This window comes from Coregonus clupeaformis, chromosome 31 (genome assembly GCF_020615455.1).
Source record: "Coregonus clupeaformis isolate EN_2021a chromosome 31, ASM2061545v1, whole genome shotgun sequence".
NCBI classification, from domain to species: Eukaryota; Metazoa; Chordata; class Actinopteri; order Salmoniformes; family Salmonidae; genus Coregonus; species Coregonus clupeaformis.
The window spans coordinates 11347081-11361972 of record NC_059222.1 but is presented as its reverse complement, the minus strand read 5'-3'; the positions used below and the strand labels follow the sequence as shown (position 1 = coordinate 11361972).

The following is a 14892-nucleotide window of genomic DNA, read 5'->3' as shown; positions in this document are numbered from 1 at the left end:
AGGACTTAACAACTAATCATCAAGCTTTGATTATTTGAATCAGCTGTGTAGTGCGAGGGGAGGCAGGACCGAGTTTTGGAAACGCTCTCCTAGTGTGGGCGGTCCTATCACACCGGGCAGGGGATATGTTGCTAGGATACGGTAAACTACTGCTAGTTTTGTGTGTTTGCTTTGATAGTTGGGGAAATCCAAACATTTGGAGATACGGGCGTTTTGACGCTACATTTCATTATTTTGTATCCCCAAGGGGAAAGGTAGGAATATTGCAATATGATGTCAGTTTATTGACAGTCGTTTGAACATTCAAAACAATAAGAATGCCATGTTAGCTAGCTAGCTAATTTAGTTACATGATACTCTGGCTGGTGATGATTGATTACCTAAATAGCTAGCTAGCTACCCCATGTATTGTCAGCCTAGCAAACGTTAGATAACTGGCTAGTCAGTTTAGCTACCGGCAACGTTAGCAAGCTGAGAACTGCACTGTTCTACTCCCCCTAAATATATATTGTAACGTGGTAGCTAGCTAGTTAGGCTAACCATCACAAGTTGGTTACATTGTAAAGTTAACTGAGACAAAGCAAACCGAGACACAGATGTTGACTGATTTGGAAGCTTGTCATTCAATTTGGTTGACATTGCCACATTGCAGGTAACCTCCCCTCCCCTTTAGGGTTAATTATTTTCATCAAGGGCAGTTACACTGTGTCCCTGTACTGTGCTATATTCATCCACTCACTGTGCATCTTTTCTATTGTTTGTGTTAATTACATCATCAGGTGAATTCATCCTTGACTTGTGTTGATAGATAAACAAGTAGGCCCATAGTTTAACCTGTATCAAAACTCTCTCTCCTATCTGTTTCCCAACTGCACTCACAATGGAGATAGTTCATGTGTACACCAAGAAGCGCAACGAGTTTGGTCAACAGTGTAATTTGTCTAATAGGCCTTCTGAATTGCATGTGGACATCCTCTGTGATCCTTCTCTGGCAGCCAACTTCATTGAGAGAGACCCTTGTGATGTCGCCATACAGTGCACACAAGAGATGTCTGAGCATGAGGTGAGCATGTACTAACAACCTGTCACCTGTAACATAAGAATGGAAGACAGTGGTGCACAACACTAGTACAATTATTTGAGCGTTCCTTGATACCTGTAGCAGTATTATCATTTATTACACAACCTAACAATTTCACAAGACTTAAGCAACACACACCAGTTTTAATTGGGTATGTTGAGTGTCATGATATCAGCAAAGTTTGTGTTAGATAAAAACAGCTTCTGCTTCATTATGAGATAATAAGCCGCATCTGGCAGCCTATGTACATTTCAATCCAACACTGTTTATTCAGACAGACTGTCTGTCTGTAACTAGGCCACTACAGCCTTGAGTGTATGGTGTGTGCTGAATCCTGCCTGGCCCTTTCTTTGTAGGTGAACACAGAGCGCTTTGAGTCGGAGACCAGGGGGATAAACCATGTGGAGAGAGGCTGGCCCAAGGACGTCAACCCTCAGGAGATGGAGCAGACCATCCGCTTCAGGAAGAAAGTGGAGAAAGACGAGCATTATTTCAACACCATCATGCAGCTGGGCAGTGTGAGTGTGTCAGACATCATAGAGATTTTTCAATATCATTTTATTGAATTAGTCACTAGCATATGACATTATACATTATATCAAATCTAAATAATATGTCCTACAGCAGCCAGTTCTTAGCTGCTACAGTAGTGTGATAGATAGAGAAAATTACCAGTTCTGAAAGGGAGAGAGTAACAAGAGTGTTCCTCTCCATCTCTGATCACAGCCCTCCTCTGTTCCTTCCGTTTGAACACAGAACATGGAGCACAGCATCAAGCAGAACAATGCCATCGACATCTACCAGGAGTACTTTGAAGGGGAGGAGGAGGTGGTGGAGGAGTCAAAACCATCAACGTTTTCAAGTGCCTCCCTGACCTCTATTAACCTATCGTTCAACAGTGTTACAGTTACATAACAACAACAATGGCAGCAGGGCATAGTTATTGCCCACATACAGTGGGGAAAAAAAGTATTTAGTCAGCCACCAATTGTGCAAGTTCTCCCACTTAAAAAGATGAGAGAGGCCTGTAATTTTCATCATAGGTACACGTCAACTATGACAGACAAATTGAGATTTTTTTTCCAGAAAATCACATTGTGGGATTTTTAATGAATTTATTTGGAAATTATGGTGGGAAATAAGTATTTGGTCACCTACAAACAAGCAAGATTTCTGGCTCTCACAGACCTGTAACTTCTTCTTTAAGAGGCTCCTCTGTCCTCCACTCGTTACCTGTATTAATGGCACCTGTTTGAACTTGTTATCAGTATAAAAGACACCTGTCCACAACCTCAAACAGTCACACTCCAAACTCCACTATGGCCAAGACCAAAGAGCTGTCAAAGGACACCAGAAACAAAATTGTAGACCTGCACCAGGTTGGGAAGACTGAATCTGCAATAGGTAAGCAGCTTGGTTTGAAGAAATGAACTGTGGGAGCAATTATTAGGAAATGGAAGACATACAAGACCACTGATAATCTCCCTCGATCTGGGGCTCCACGCAAGATCTCACCCCGTGGGGTCAAAATGATCAAAAGAACGGTGAGCAAAAATCCCAGAACCACACGGGGGGACCTAGTGAATGACCTGCAGAGAGCTGGGACCAAAGTAACAAAGCCTACCATCAGTAACACACTACGCCGCCAGGGACTCAAATCCTGCAGTGCCAGACGTGTCCCCCTGCTTAAGCCAGTACATGTCCAGGCCCGTCTGAAGTTTGCTAGAGTGCATTTGGATGATCCAGAAGAGGATTGGGAGAATGTCATATGGTCAGATGAAACCAAAATAGAACTTTTTTGGTAAAAACTCAACTCGTCGTGTTTGGAGGACAAAGAATGCTGAGTTGCATCCAAAGAACACCATACCTACTGTGAAGCATGGGGGTGGAAACATCATGCTTTGGGGCTGTTTTTCTGCAAAGGGACCAGGACGACTGATCCGTGTAAAGGAAAGAATGAATGGGGCCATGTATCGTGAGATTTTGAGTGAAAACCTCCTTCCATCAGCAAGGGCATTGAAGATAAAACGTGGCTGGGTCTTTCAGCATGACAATGATCCCAAACACACCGCCCGGGCAACGAAGGAGTGGCTTCGTAAGAAGCATTTCAAGGTCCTGGAGTGGCCTAGCCAGTCTCCAGATCTCAACCCCATAGAAAATCTTTGGAGGGAGTTGAAAGTCTGTGTTGCCCAGCGACAGCCCCAAAACATCACTGCTCTAGAGGAGATCTGCATGGAGGAATGGGCCAAAATACCAGCAACAGTGTGTGAAAACCTTGTGAAGACTTACAGAAAACGTTTGACCTGTGTCATTGCCAACAAATGGTATATAACAAAGTATTGAGAAACTTTTGTTATTGACCAAATACTTATTTCCACCATAATTTGCAAATAAATTCATTAAAAATCCTACAATGTGATTTTCTGAAAAATTGTGCAAGTTTCCCCTCATTTTGTCTGTCATAGTTGACGTGTACCTATGATGAAAATTACAGGCCTCTCTCATATTTTTAAGTGGGAGAACTTGCACAATTGGTGGCTGACTAAATACTTTTTTTCCCCACTGTATGGGATATTGGCAACAAAGCCTCCTTCACTCATGCTGCCAAACATGCCCTCGTAAAATTGACTATCCTACCGATCCTTGACTTTGGCGATGTCATTTACAAAATAGCCTCCAACACTCTACTCAGCAAATTGGATGTAGTCTATCACAGTGCCATCCGTTTTGTCACCAAAGCCCCATATACTACCCACCATTGTGACCTGTACGCTCTCGTTGGCTGGCCCTCACTACATATTCGTCGCCAAACCCACTGGCTCCAGGTCATCTATAAATCTCTGCTAGGCAAATCCCCGCCTTATCTTAGCTCATTGGTCACCATAGCAACACCCACCCGTAGTATGCGCTCCAGCAGGTATATCTCGCTGGTCATCCCCAAAGCCAACGCCTCCTTTGGCCGCCATTCCTTCCAGTTCTCTGCTGCCAATGACTGGAACGAACTGCAAAAATCTCTGAAGCTGGAGACTCTTATCTCCCTCACTAACTTTAAGCATCAGTTGTCAGAGCAGCTTACCGATCACTGCACTTGTACACAGCCCATCTGTAATTAGCCCACCCAACTACCTCATCCCCATATTGTTATTTATTTTGCTCATTTGCACCCCAGTATTTATATTTGCACATCATCTTCTGCGCATCTATCATTTCAGTGTTAATCCTAAATTGAAATTATTTTGCACTATGGCCTATTTATTGCCTTACCTCCATAACTTACTACATTTGCACACACTGTATATAGATTTTCTATTTTTCTATTGTGTTTTTGACTGTACGTTTTTGTTTATCCCATATGTAACTCTGTGTTGTTGTTGTTTTTATCGCACTGCTTTGCTTTATCTTGGCCAGGTCGCAGTTGTAAATGAGAACTTGTCTCAACTGGCTTACCTGGTTAAATAAAGGTGAAATAAAATAAATAATTTGCAATAGCTGTGGCAGTGATATTTACTCATTTGTCATCTTAATTGATAGTTCTAATTGATAGTTATAAGTCTAGTAATTAATAGAATCCCCTTTGTTGCCTCTTGCCTCTTCAGAGAATCCCAATTAGCCAGAGATGACCCTGAAACATGTCTCTCCACTGATCTGTCTGGAGTACAACCCCAAAGACTCTCACATCCTGGTCGGAGGTAGCTACAATGGCCAGATCGGTGGGTCCTTCAACAGCTGTATCATGCTTCCTGTCAGCTCAGTGACAATGTTCTGAGGAGATTACTGTGCAGTGTAAAGAACTTTGGGGGTATGGTCAGGTCATCCAACATACTACCTACTCTCAGACTGCAGCTATTTCATTCTTTCTTTTGTAGCCTATTAATCACAGTTATCCCAAGGTTTTACTGTTTAAAGTTTCATTTTTTTCTGTTGTAAATTTCTGTTGTACATTTGTCCAGATGCTCTTTTGAGCATTTAAGTACATTGCCTCTAGATATTTGTTTAGTCTCTGACAGTTAATATGAAATTCTGAAATTCAGTTGTGTGTTCTTGTCATTCGTGTGTTTTGTGCGTGCATGCATGTGTGTTTGTGAAAGTACACTAAGTAAAATGTCTTTGTCTGAGCAGCTTATTGGGACACTTGCAAGGGGAGCCAGCCAGTGGAGATGTCCACACTAGAGCACAGCCACAGAGACCCTGTCTACAAAGTCATCTGGTTGCAGTCAAAGACTGGAACCGATACCTTCTCTGCTTCTACGGATGACCAGGTGAGCCAAGCCTCCAATAGAAGCAATAAAAGCCTTTGTCACCTTATCCCTTTCTCAAGCCAAGCAGGCACAATAGGCCAGGGAGGCACAAAACGCTCAGGGCTCATGGGCAGTGAAGTCTGATACTCTTGGTCCGGGATGGGTGCACTTTCTCTGACCTTCAACTGCCATTTGGCCGTAGCCAGAAGTTATGTCATAATTTGTCTATTGAAGGCAAGGAGACTGACTGATCGGCCTGAGTTGACCACTGGTCTCTGTCTCTCTGTCTATAATGTGCTGTGGTGGGACATTTGTAAGATGAGCGAGCCCACAGAGAGGCTGGTACTGGACCCCAACAAGAAGGGCAACCTGGAGTTTGAGACCACTATGGTGAGGAGGCTGTCTAGACTGGACTATCCCTCTGTTGTTTCACTGTTGATTAATTAAGAGTATGGATTCACCTAACATCTTCTTGTATGAACTGGTCCAAGTGGGAGATCCAGTATGTCATCTATTTGTATTTGTACGTAAGGAAGACCTCAAATTTAACATGATGTTTTCTCTTTTTCTTATTCAGCCCACAAAGTTTATGGTGGGGACAGAGCAAGGGCTGATGGTCTCCTGTAACCGAAAGGCCAAGACCCTAGCAAAGAAGATAGTGTGCACGTACAGCGGTCCTCATGGCCCAATCTACGCCCTGCAAAGGAACCCTTTTTTCCTCAAGAACTTCCTGACTGTAGCCGATTGGACAGCCCGCATCTGGTCCGAAGACATCAAGGAGTCGTCCATCATGTGGACAAAGTAAAGGGTCCCTCTGAAACAACATAATACAGACCAATGATATAGCTACTTCACAGATGGATACATTACACTCTTTTTAGGTTCTAATACATACACTACCAGTTAAAAGTTTGGACACACCTACTCATTCAAGGGTTTTTCTTTATTTAAAAAATTTGTTTTACATTGTAGAATAATAGTGAAGACATCAAACTATGAAATAACACATGGAATCATGTAGTAAACAAAAAAGTGTTAATCAAATCAAAATATATTTTATATTTGAGATTCTTCAAATACCCACCCTTTGCCTTGATGACAGCTTTGCACACTCTTGGCATTCTCTCAACCAGCTTCACCTGGAATGCTTTTCCAACAGTCTTGAAGGAGTTCCCACATATGCTGAGCACTTGTTGGCTGCTTTTCCTTCACTCTGCCGTCCGACTCATCCCAAACCATCTCAATTTGGTTGTGGTCGGGGATTGTGGAGGCCAGGTCATCTGATGCAGCACTCCATCACTCTCCTTCTTGGTAAAATAGCCCTTACACACATGTTGGGTCATTGTCCTGTTGAAAAACAAATGATAGTCCCATTAAGGCCAAACCAGATGGGATGGCGTATCGCTGTAGAATGCTGTGGTAGCTATGCTGGTTAAGTGTGCCTTGAATTCTAAATAAATCACTGACAGTGTCACCAGAAAAGCACCCCCACACCATAACACCTCCTCCTCTATGCTTTACGGTGGGAACTACACATGCGGAGATCATCCGTTCACCCACACCGCGTCTCACAAAGACGCGGTGGTTGGAACCAAAAATTTCAAATTTGAGAGTAGAGTGTTGGAGGCTATTTTGTAAATGACATTGCCAAAGTCAAGGATCGGTAGGATAGTCAGTTTTACGAGGGCATGTTTGGCAGCATGAGTGAAGGAAGCTTTGTTGCGAAATTGGAAGCGGATTCTAGATTTAACTTTGGATTGGAGATGCTTAATGTGAGTCTGGAAGGAGAGTTTACGGTCTAACCAGACACCTAGGTATTTGTAGTTGTCCACATATTCTAAGTCAGACCCGCCGAGAGTAGTGATTCTAGTCGGGCGGGCGGGTGCAAGCAGCGTTCGTTTGAAGAGCATGCATTTAGTTTTACTAACGTTTAAGAGCAGTTAGAGGCTACGGAAGGAGTGCTGTATGGCATTGAAGCTTGTTTGGAGGTTTGTTAACACAGTGTCCAATGAAGGGCCAGATGTATACAAAATGGAGTCGTCTGCATAGAGGTGGATCACCTGCAGCAAGAGCGACATCATTGATATACACAGAGAATAGAGTCGGCCCGAGAATTGAACCCTGTGGCACCCCCATAGAGACTGCCAGAGGTCCAGACAACAGGCCCTCTGATTTGACACATTGAACTCTATCTGAGAAGTAGTTGGTGAACCAGGCGAGGCAGTCATTTGAGAAACCAAGGCTATTTAGTCTGCCAATAAGAATGCGGTGATTGACAGAGTCGAAAGCCTTGGCCAGGTCGATGAAGACGGCTGCACAGTACTGTCTTTTATCGATCGCGTTATAATATCGTTTAGGACCTTGAGCGTGGCTGAGGTGTACCCATGACCAGATCGGAAACCAGATTGCATAGTGGAGAAGGTACAGTGGGATTCGAAATGGTCGGTGATCTGTTTGTTAACTTGGCTTTCAAATACTTTCAAAAGGCAGGGCAGGATGGATATAGGTCTGTAACAGTTTGGATCTAGAGTGTCACCCCCTTTGAAGAGGGGGATGACCGCAGCAGCTTTCCAATCTCTGGGGATCTCAGATGATACGAAAGAGAGGTTGAACAGGCTGGTAATAGGGGTTGCAACAATTTCGGCAGCTCATTTTAGAAAGAAAGGGTCCAGATTGTCTAGCCCAGCTGATTTGTAGGGGTCCAGATTTTTTTTTTGGGGGGGGGGGCATGGGCAAGTAGCAGCGGAGGGTGCAGAGCTGGTGGCCAGGGTAGGGGTAGCCAGGTGGAAAGCATGGCCAGCCATAGCAAAATGCTTGTTGAAATGTTCGATTATCGTAGATTTATCGGTAGTGACAGTGTTTCCTAGCCTCAGTGCAATGGGCAGCTGGGAGGAGGTGCTCTTATTCTCCATGGACTTTACAGTGTCCCAAAAAGTTTTAGTGAGTTAGTGCTACAGGATGCACATTTCTGTTTGAAAAAGCTAGCCTTTGCTTTCCTAACTGATTGTGTATATTGGTTCCTGACTTCCCTGAAAAGTTGCATATCGCGGTGCTGTTCGATGCTAATGCAGCATGCCACAGGATGTTTTTGTGCTGGTCAAGGGCAGTCAAGTCTGGGGTGAACCAGGGGCTATATCTGTTCTTAGTTCTGATTTTTTTGAATGGGGCATGCTTATTTAAGAGACTTTTAAAGAACAACCAGGCATCCTCTACTGACGGAATGAGGTCAATATCCATCCAGGATACCCGGGCCAGGTAAATTAGAAAGGCCTGCTCGCTGAAGTGTTTTAGGGAGCGTTTGACAGTGATAAGGGGTGGTTGTTTGACCGCGGACCCATTACGGACGCAGGCAATAAGGCAGTGATCGCTGAGAACCTGGTTGAAGACAGCGGAGGTTTATTTAGAGGGTCAATTAGTCAGGATGATATCTATGAGGGTGCCCATGTTAACGGATTTAGGGTTGTACCTGGTAGGTTCCTTGATAATTTGTGTGAGATTGAGGGCATCTAGTTTAGATTGTAGGACGGCCGGGGTGTTAAGCATATCCCAGTTTAGGTCACCAAGCAGTACGAACTCTGAGGATAGAAGGGGGGCAATCAATTCACATATGGTGTCCAGGGCACAGCTGGGGGCTGAGGGGGGTCTGTAGCAAGCGGCAACAGTGAGATACTTATTTCTGGAAAGGTGGATTTTTAGAAGTAGAAGCTCAAACTGTTTGGGCACAGACCTGGATAGTATGATAGAGCTCTGCAGGCTATCTCTACAGTAGATTGCAACTCCGCCCCCTTTGGCAGTTCTATCTAGATGGAAAATGTTGTAGTTGGGAATGGACATTTCTGAATCTTTGGATTCTTTGGAAGAAATCATAGAATTCGTTCCACATTGGGTGAGGCGGGTTGCAGGAAAGTATATTTAGTTAAAGAATGGAAAGTGAGATTGAGAAATATATACGAAAAAGACAAAAACAAACAAAAAAACTGGCTATTTACATGAGGACACTACAGAAAACACGACCGCACTGCTACGCCATCTTGGATCTTTAAAACTTTTAAAATTTATTGAAATGTTCCGTATTGACTGACCTTCATGTCTTAAAGTAATGATGGACTGTTGTTTCTCTTTGCTTATTTGAGCTGTTCTTGCCATAATATGGACTTGGTCTTTTACCAAATAGGGCTATCTTCTGTATACCCCCCTCCCCTACCTTGTCACAACACAACTGATTGGCTCAAACGCATTAAGAAGGAAAGAAATTCCACAAATTAACTTTTAAGAAGGCACACCTGTTAATTGAAATGTATTCTAGGTGACTTCCTCATGAAGCTGGTTGAGAGAATGCCAAAAGTGTGCAAAGCTGTCATCAAGGCAAAGGGTGGCTATTTGAAGAATCTCAAATCTCAAATATATTTTGATTTGTTTAACACTTTTTTGGTTACTACATGATTCCATATGTGTTATTTCATAGTTTTGATGTCTTCACTATTATTCTACAATGTAGAAAATAGTAAAAATAAAGAAAAACCCTTGAATGAGTAGGTGTGTCCAGACTTTTGACTGGTACTGTATAACCAGTGATTTGGCATACAACTCCCCTCCTGTAATATTGACCTAATGTAAAATGACCTCTGTTGGTTGCCGTAGATACCATATAGCCTATCTGTCAGAAGGCAGCTGGAGTCAAGTACGGCCCTCTGTGTTCTTCACCATCAAAATGGACGGGACACTAGACATTTGGGACTTCCTCTTCAAACAGAACGACCCCACACTCAGTCTGAAAGTATTATCAAACACCTCATCCAGCCTTTACTCAACACCTGCCAGGTCTAATTGACCATGTGAAACCCCTTTCTGTTGTGTTGTTATCGTTGGTAGAATTATTGTATGATGATGCCAAATTAAAATGTCCATCCTCAGATAGACATAAAAGTTATATTCTATTGTTTTCTAGGTGTGTGATGAGGCTCTGTACAGCCAGTAGGTGCAGGATAACGGGCGCTTCATGGCCTGTGGATCTCAGCTAGGCACTGCTACCCTGCTGGAGATCTCCTCAGGCCTGTGTACCCTCCAGAGGAACGAGAAGGCCCTGGCCACTGCGGTGAAAGACCCCCTCTAACCCAGCACATCCATCTCTTCCCTAGCTTGGTCCCAGATCATTGTCACGTGACATGACAATGACCATATGAGTTGGCAAGGCAGCACAACCCCTGACCCTGTCACACCCTGGCTATGGGACTCTAGTTGTTGAGCCAGGGTGTGTTTGTTCTATGTGGTGTGTTTCTATGTTGGGGGTTCTGGTTTGTTGTTTTCTATGTTTGCCTTAGTGACTCCCAATCAGAGGCAACGAGTGTCAGCTGTTCGTTGGTTGTCTCTGATTGGGAGCCATATTTAAACTGTCTGTTTTTCATTCGGGTTTGTGGGATTTTGTTCGTGTTGGTTTGTGTTTAAACCATAGACGTCACGTTTTTCGTTTATTGTTTTGATCGTGTGATCATTAAATAAATATAAATATGTTCACGTTCAACGCTGCGCCTTGGTCCTTTTCCTTAGACGATTGTGACAGAAAATCCCACCAAGATGTGACCAAGCAGCGTGTCCAGGAGCCATCGCCAGGGAGATCCCTAACAGATCTCCTTCGCCTCCTCGACTGGGTCAAGCCGAGTGAGGAGGAGAAGGGCTTGACCTTGTGGCAGAAGGGCGAAAGGCTGGCGAGGGACATGGAGACCTGGTCCACGGGTAGGGGAGACGCCCAGAAATTTTTTAGGGGGGGGCTAACGCCGTGGACGACGGGCCAGCAGGAGACCGCGGCAGAGCGGCCCAGCGGATTGGCAGAGAAGGACGCCAGGTTACGGGAGTCACTGGTCACCAGGGGGAAGGAGGTTGTAGAGGCACGGCGAGAGGTACTGGCGTGTGTTGCCAGTCCGGTCCGGCCTGTTCCTGATCCCCACGTAGGGCCAGTGGTGTGTGTTCCCAGTACGGTCCGGCCTGTTCCTGCCACTCGCACCAAGTCAGTGGTGCGCGTCGTCAGCCCGGTCCGGCCCATTCCTGCTCCCCGCACCAAGTCAGTGGTGCGCGTCGTCAGCCTGGTCCGGCCCATTCCTGCTCCCCGCACCAAGTCAGTGGTGCGCATCGTCAGCCCGGTCCGGCCCGTTCCTGCTCCCCGCACCAGGTCAGGGGTGCGCTTCGTCGGCCCGGCTCGGCCCGTTCCTGCTCCCCGCACCAGGTCAGGGGTGCGCTTCGACAGCCCGGCTCGGCCCGCTCCTGCTCCCCACACCAAGCCAGTGGTGTGCGTCGTCAGTCCGGCACGGCCCGTGCCTGTTCCCCGCACCAAGTCAGGGGTGCGCTTCGGCAGCCCGGCTCGGCCCGCTCCTGCCCCCCACACCAAGCCAGTGGTGTGCGTCGTCAGTCCGGCACGGCCCGTGGCTGTTCCACCGGTGGCTGGTCCGGCACCGGTCAGAGGCTTCATGTCGGAGCTGGAGCGATCCGCTCTACCAGTGTTCGGTCCAGCTCCGGCCAGCAGGGCCAGACCGGACCAGGGGTACTTTGGGGGGTTAGAAAAGGAGTGGGGGTCAAGTCCGGAGCCAGAACCGCCGCCGAGGAGGTATGCCCACCCAGCCCTCCCCTGTTTTGCTCTTTTTGAGGCGCGGTCGCAGTCCGCGCCTTTAGGGGGGGTACTGTCACACCCTGGCTATGGGACTCTAGTTGTTGAGCCAGGGTGTGTTTGTTCTATGTGGTGTGTTTCTATGTTGGGGGTTCTGGTTTGTTGTTTTCTATGTTTGCCTTAGTGACTCCCAATCAGAGGCAACGAGTGTCAGCTGTTCGTTGGTTGTCTCTGATTGGGAGCCATATTTAAACTGTCTGTTTTTCATTCGGGTTTGTGGGATTTTGTTCGTGTTGGTTTGTGTTTAAACCATAGACGTCACGTTTTTCGTTTATTGTTTTGATCGTGTGATCATTAAATAAATATAAATATGTTCACGTTCAACGCTGCGCCTTGGTCCTTTTCCTTAGACGATCGTGACAGACCCACTCTATTCTACTCTTTTCTCGCCTCACCTATCTGTACTATTGAATTGACCCTGTGTGTGTTTTTGGTCAGATGTTTGAGTGGGAGACCAAATGGGAGAAGATCTTGGAGGCGCGCCACCGTGAGATGCGTCTGAAGGAGCGCAGCCGCTCAGAGCAGAGCAAGGACAGGGACACCAAGGAGAGCGACGGAGAGGAGAGCGCTGAGGAGCTAGTAACACGCACGTAGACTGAGTTCTATGAGGTAGTGGAGCTGAAGAAGAGAGAGGAGGAAGAAAAGAAGGTTTGAAGGGATTGAGTGAAAATAATATGTTTTCAAAATTCCTTGACGTTGATGAATTTTTTGCAAATCCAGTCAGTTTTCCATGTTGATCCAACATCATCACAATGATTTCTGTTGTTGAAATGATGTGGAAACAGCGTTGATTCAACCAGTTTGTGCCCGGTGGGTTATTATTAATCGTTTATACTCTGTGGTATGACTGAATTAGTTGGCTATTTCATTAGCATAACAAACAACACCACCCTTCAATAGCATTCATCTGGCAATACATTCACATCAGGTGGCCTATGTACAGTAGTAGCATGAACTCCAACACTGTGTTCTGTGCACCACGGCTGCTCTGATTTTATTTGATTTAGGATCATTAGCGGACGCCAATGGCGACAGCTTGTCTTACTGGGGTCCGACACATAACGAAAAATACATTACAGACAAAATACTTTACAATTTACATAGTCAATTTATGATCTCATAGTTGATAATGTGTGGATGAGGTATCACTACATTGGTCTGTCTCATCTGAGTATCATATTGTCCATTCATGCTGTGATAGTAATTATACTGTGTCTAAAGAGCAAGTTTTCTTCTTCTGCAGAAGCACCTTCCCTGCAGTGCAGGCCATAATTGAGCTCCCTCCCGTGAAGAGTGTTTTGACAAAGAGAGAGCTTGGACAATAGATGGAGAGACGCTCATGTCACAATGACATTACAGGCGTTACAGTTACTGTGTAATATAGGTTGTCAAGGGTTTATAAATTGAGAGGGGGCTGGTGAGGGGGGCTGAATTTTATTTAAACTCTAGCCCTATGACACACCGACCACTTAAGTAAAATCTAAATTAATTGTTCTGTTCTGACGGAAGTCGTTGCTGTCCTCCACCGGCCTGTATGACATCACCACTGCACCTCTTTGTTCAAGGGTAACAAATTGACCCTTGTTTTGGTCCACTGGCCCATTAAGATTGGGGCCTGGGTGTCTATATATAGCTACTGTATGTAAGCTCGTCTAGAGAAGAAAAAATGTATAACCTGTAAATCTGACTGTAAGTAGAATTTTTTTCCCCCAATATTAATTTGTGCTGTGGTTGCCCTTTTGAAATGTTTGTCCCCATAATGACAGAAAATCTCCCATGACGGAAATATTTTATAATAAGAAAATAGGAGTGAATGGAATGGATTGTTGGTCATTTAAACTTTTCAGTGATGTCAAAAAGCAATGTTTACTTCTGATTTAATTGTAAATTACTTACAGGTACATACGGTACATTCTGTGCTCACACACTGAGGATGTAATATCATTATGTGATGATGTAATATCATTATGTGATGATGTAATATCATTATGTGATGATGTAATATCATTATGTGATGATGTAATATCATTATGTGATGATGTAATATCATTATGAGAAAGGCGTGTGTGAAGAGAAAGAAGTCTGAGACAGAACGCCTTAACAACACGATGTTCCACATGTCATCTTGAATCAATCAAATAAAGACAGCAAGGCATTTTCTATAATAGAGACATTCTCAATGAGTCACGTGGAACTCAATAATGGGATTGAGTTGTTATTCATGTTTAATTATTTGAGATATACAGTATATGCTGTATGTATAATCATTATATTAGTGTTGTCTGAATACAGGAAATGTGTTTTGCTATCTGTGTCTTTTGGGATTTTGACATTTTAGTTTCCTTTGTAGAAATCAAACAGATTATTGTATGAAATTAGTCATATGCCAAGCCTCAATGAATGTCAAAGAGTCATGGATTGAAGGTATTTGTGTGCAGTTATATACAGTGGGGAGAACAAGTATTTGATACGCTGCCGATTTTGCAGGTTTTCCTACTTACAAAGCATGTAGAGGTCTGTAATTTTTATCATAGGTACACTTCAACTGTGAGAGACGGAATCTAAAACAGAAATCCAGAAAATCACATTGTATGATTTTTAAGTAATTAATTTGCATTTTATTGCATGACATAAGTATTTGATCACCTACCAACCAGTAAGAATTCCGGCTCTCACAGACCTGTTAGTTTTTCTTTAAGAAGCCCTCCTGTTCTCCACTCATTACCTGTATTAACTGCACCTGTTTGAACTCGTTACCTGTATAAAAGACACCTGTCCACACACTCAATCAAACAGACTCCAACCTCTCCACAATGGCCAAGACCAGAGAGCTGTGTAAGGACATCAGGGATAAAATTGTAGACCTGCACAAGGCTCGGATGGGCTACAGGACAATAGGCAAGCAGCTTGGTGAG

General features: G+C 44.5%; 1 pseudogene; it reads left to right on the top strand.

The window, feature by feature from the left end:
• Nucleotides 1-880: 880 nt before the first annotated feature.
• On the top strand, nucleotides 881-10601 carry LOC121547854 (annotated as a pseudogene).
• Nucleotides 10602-14892: the final 4291 nt, after the last annotated feature.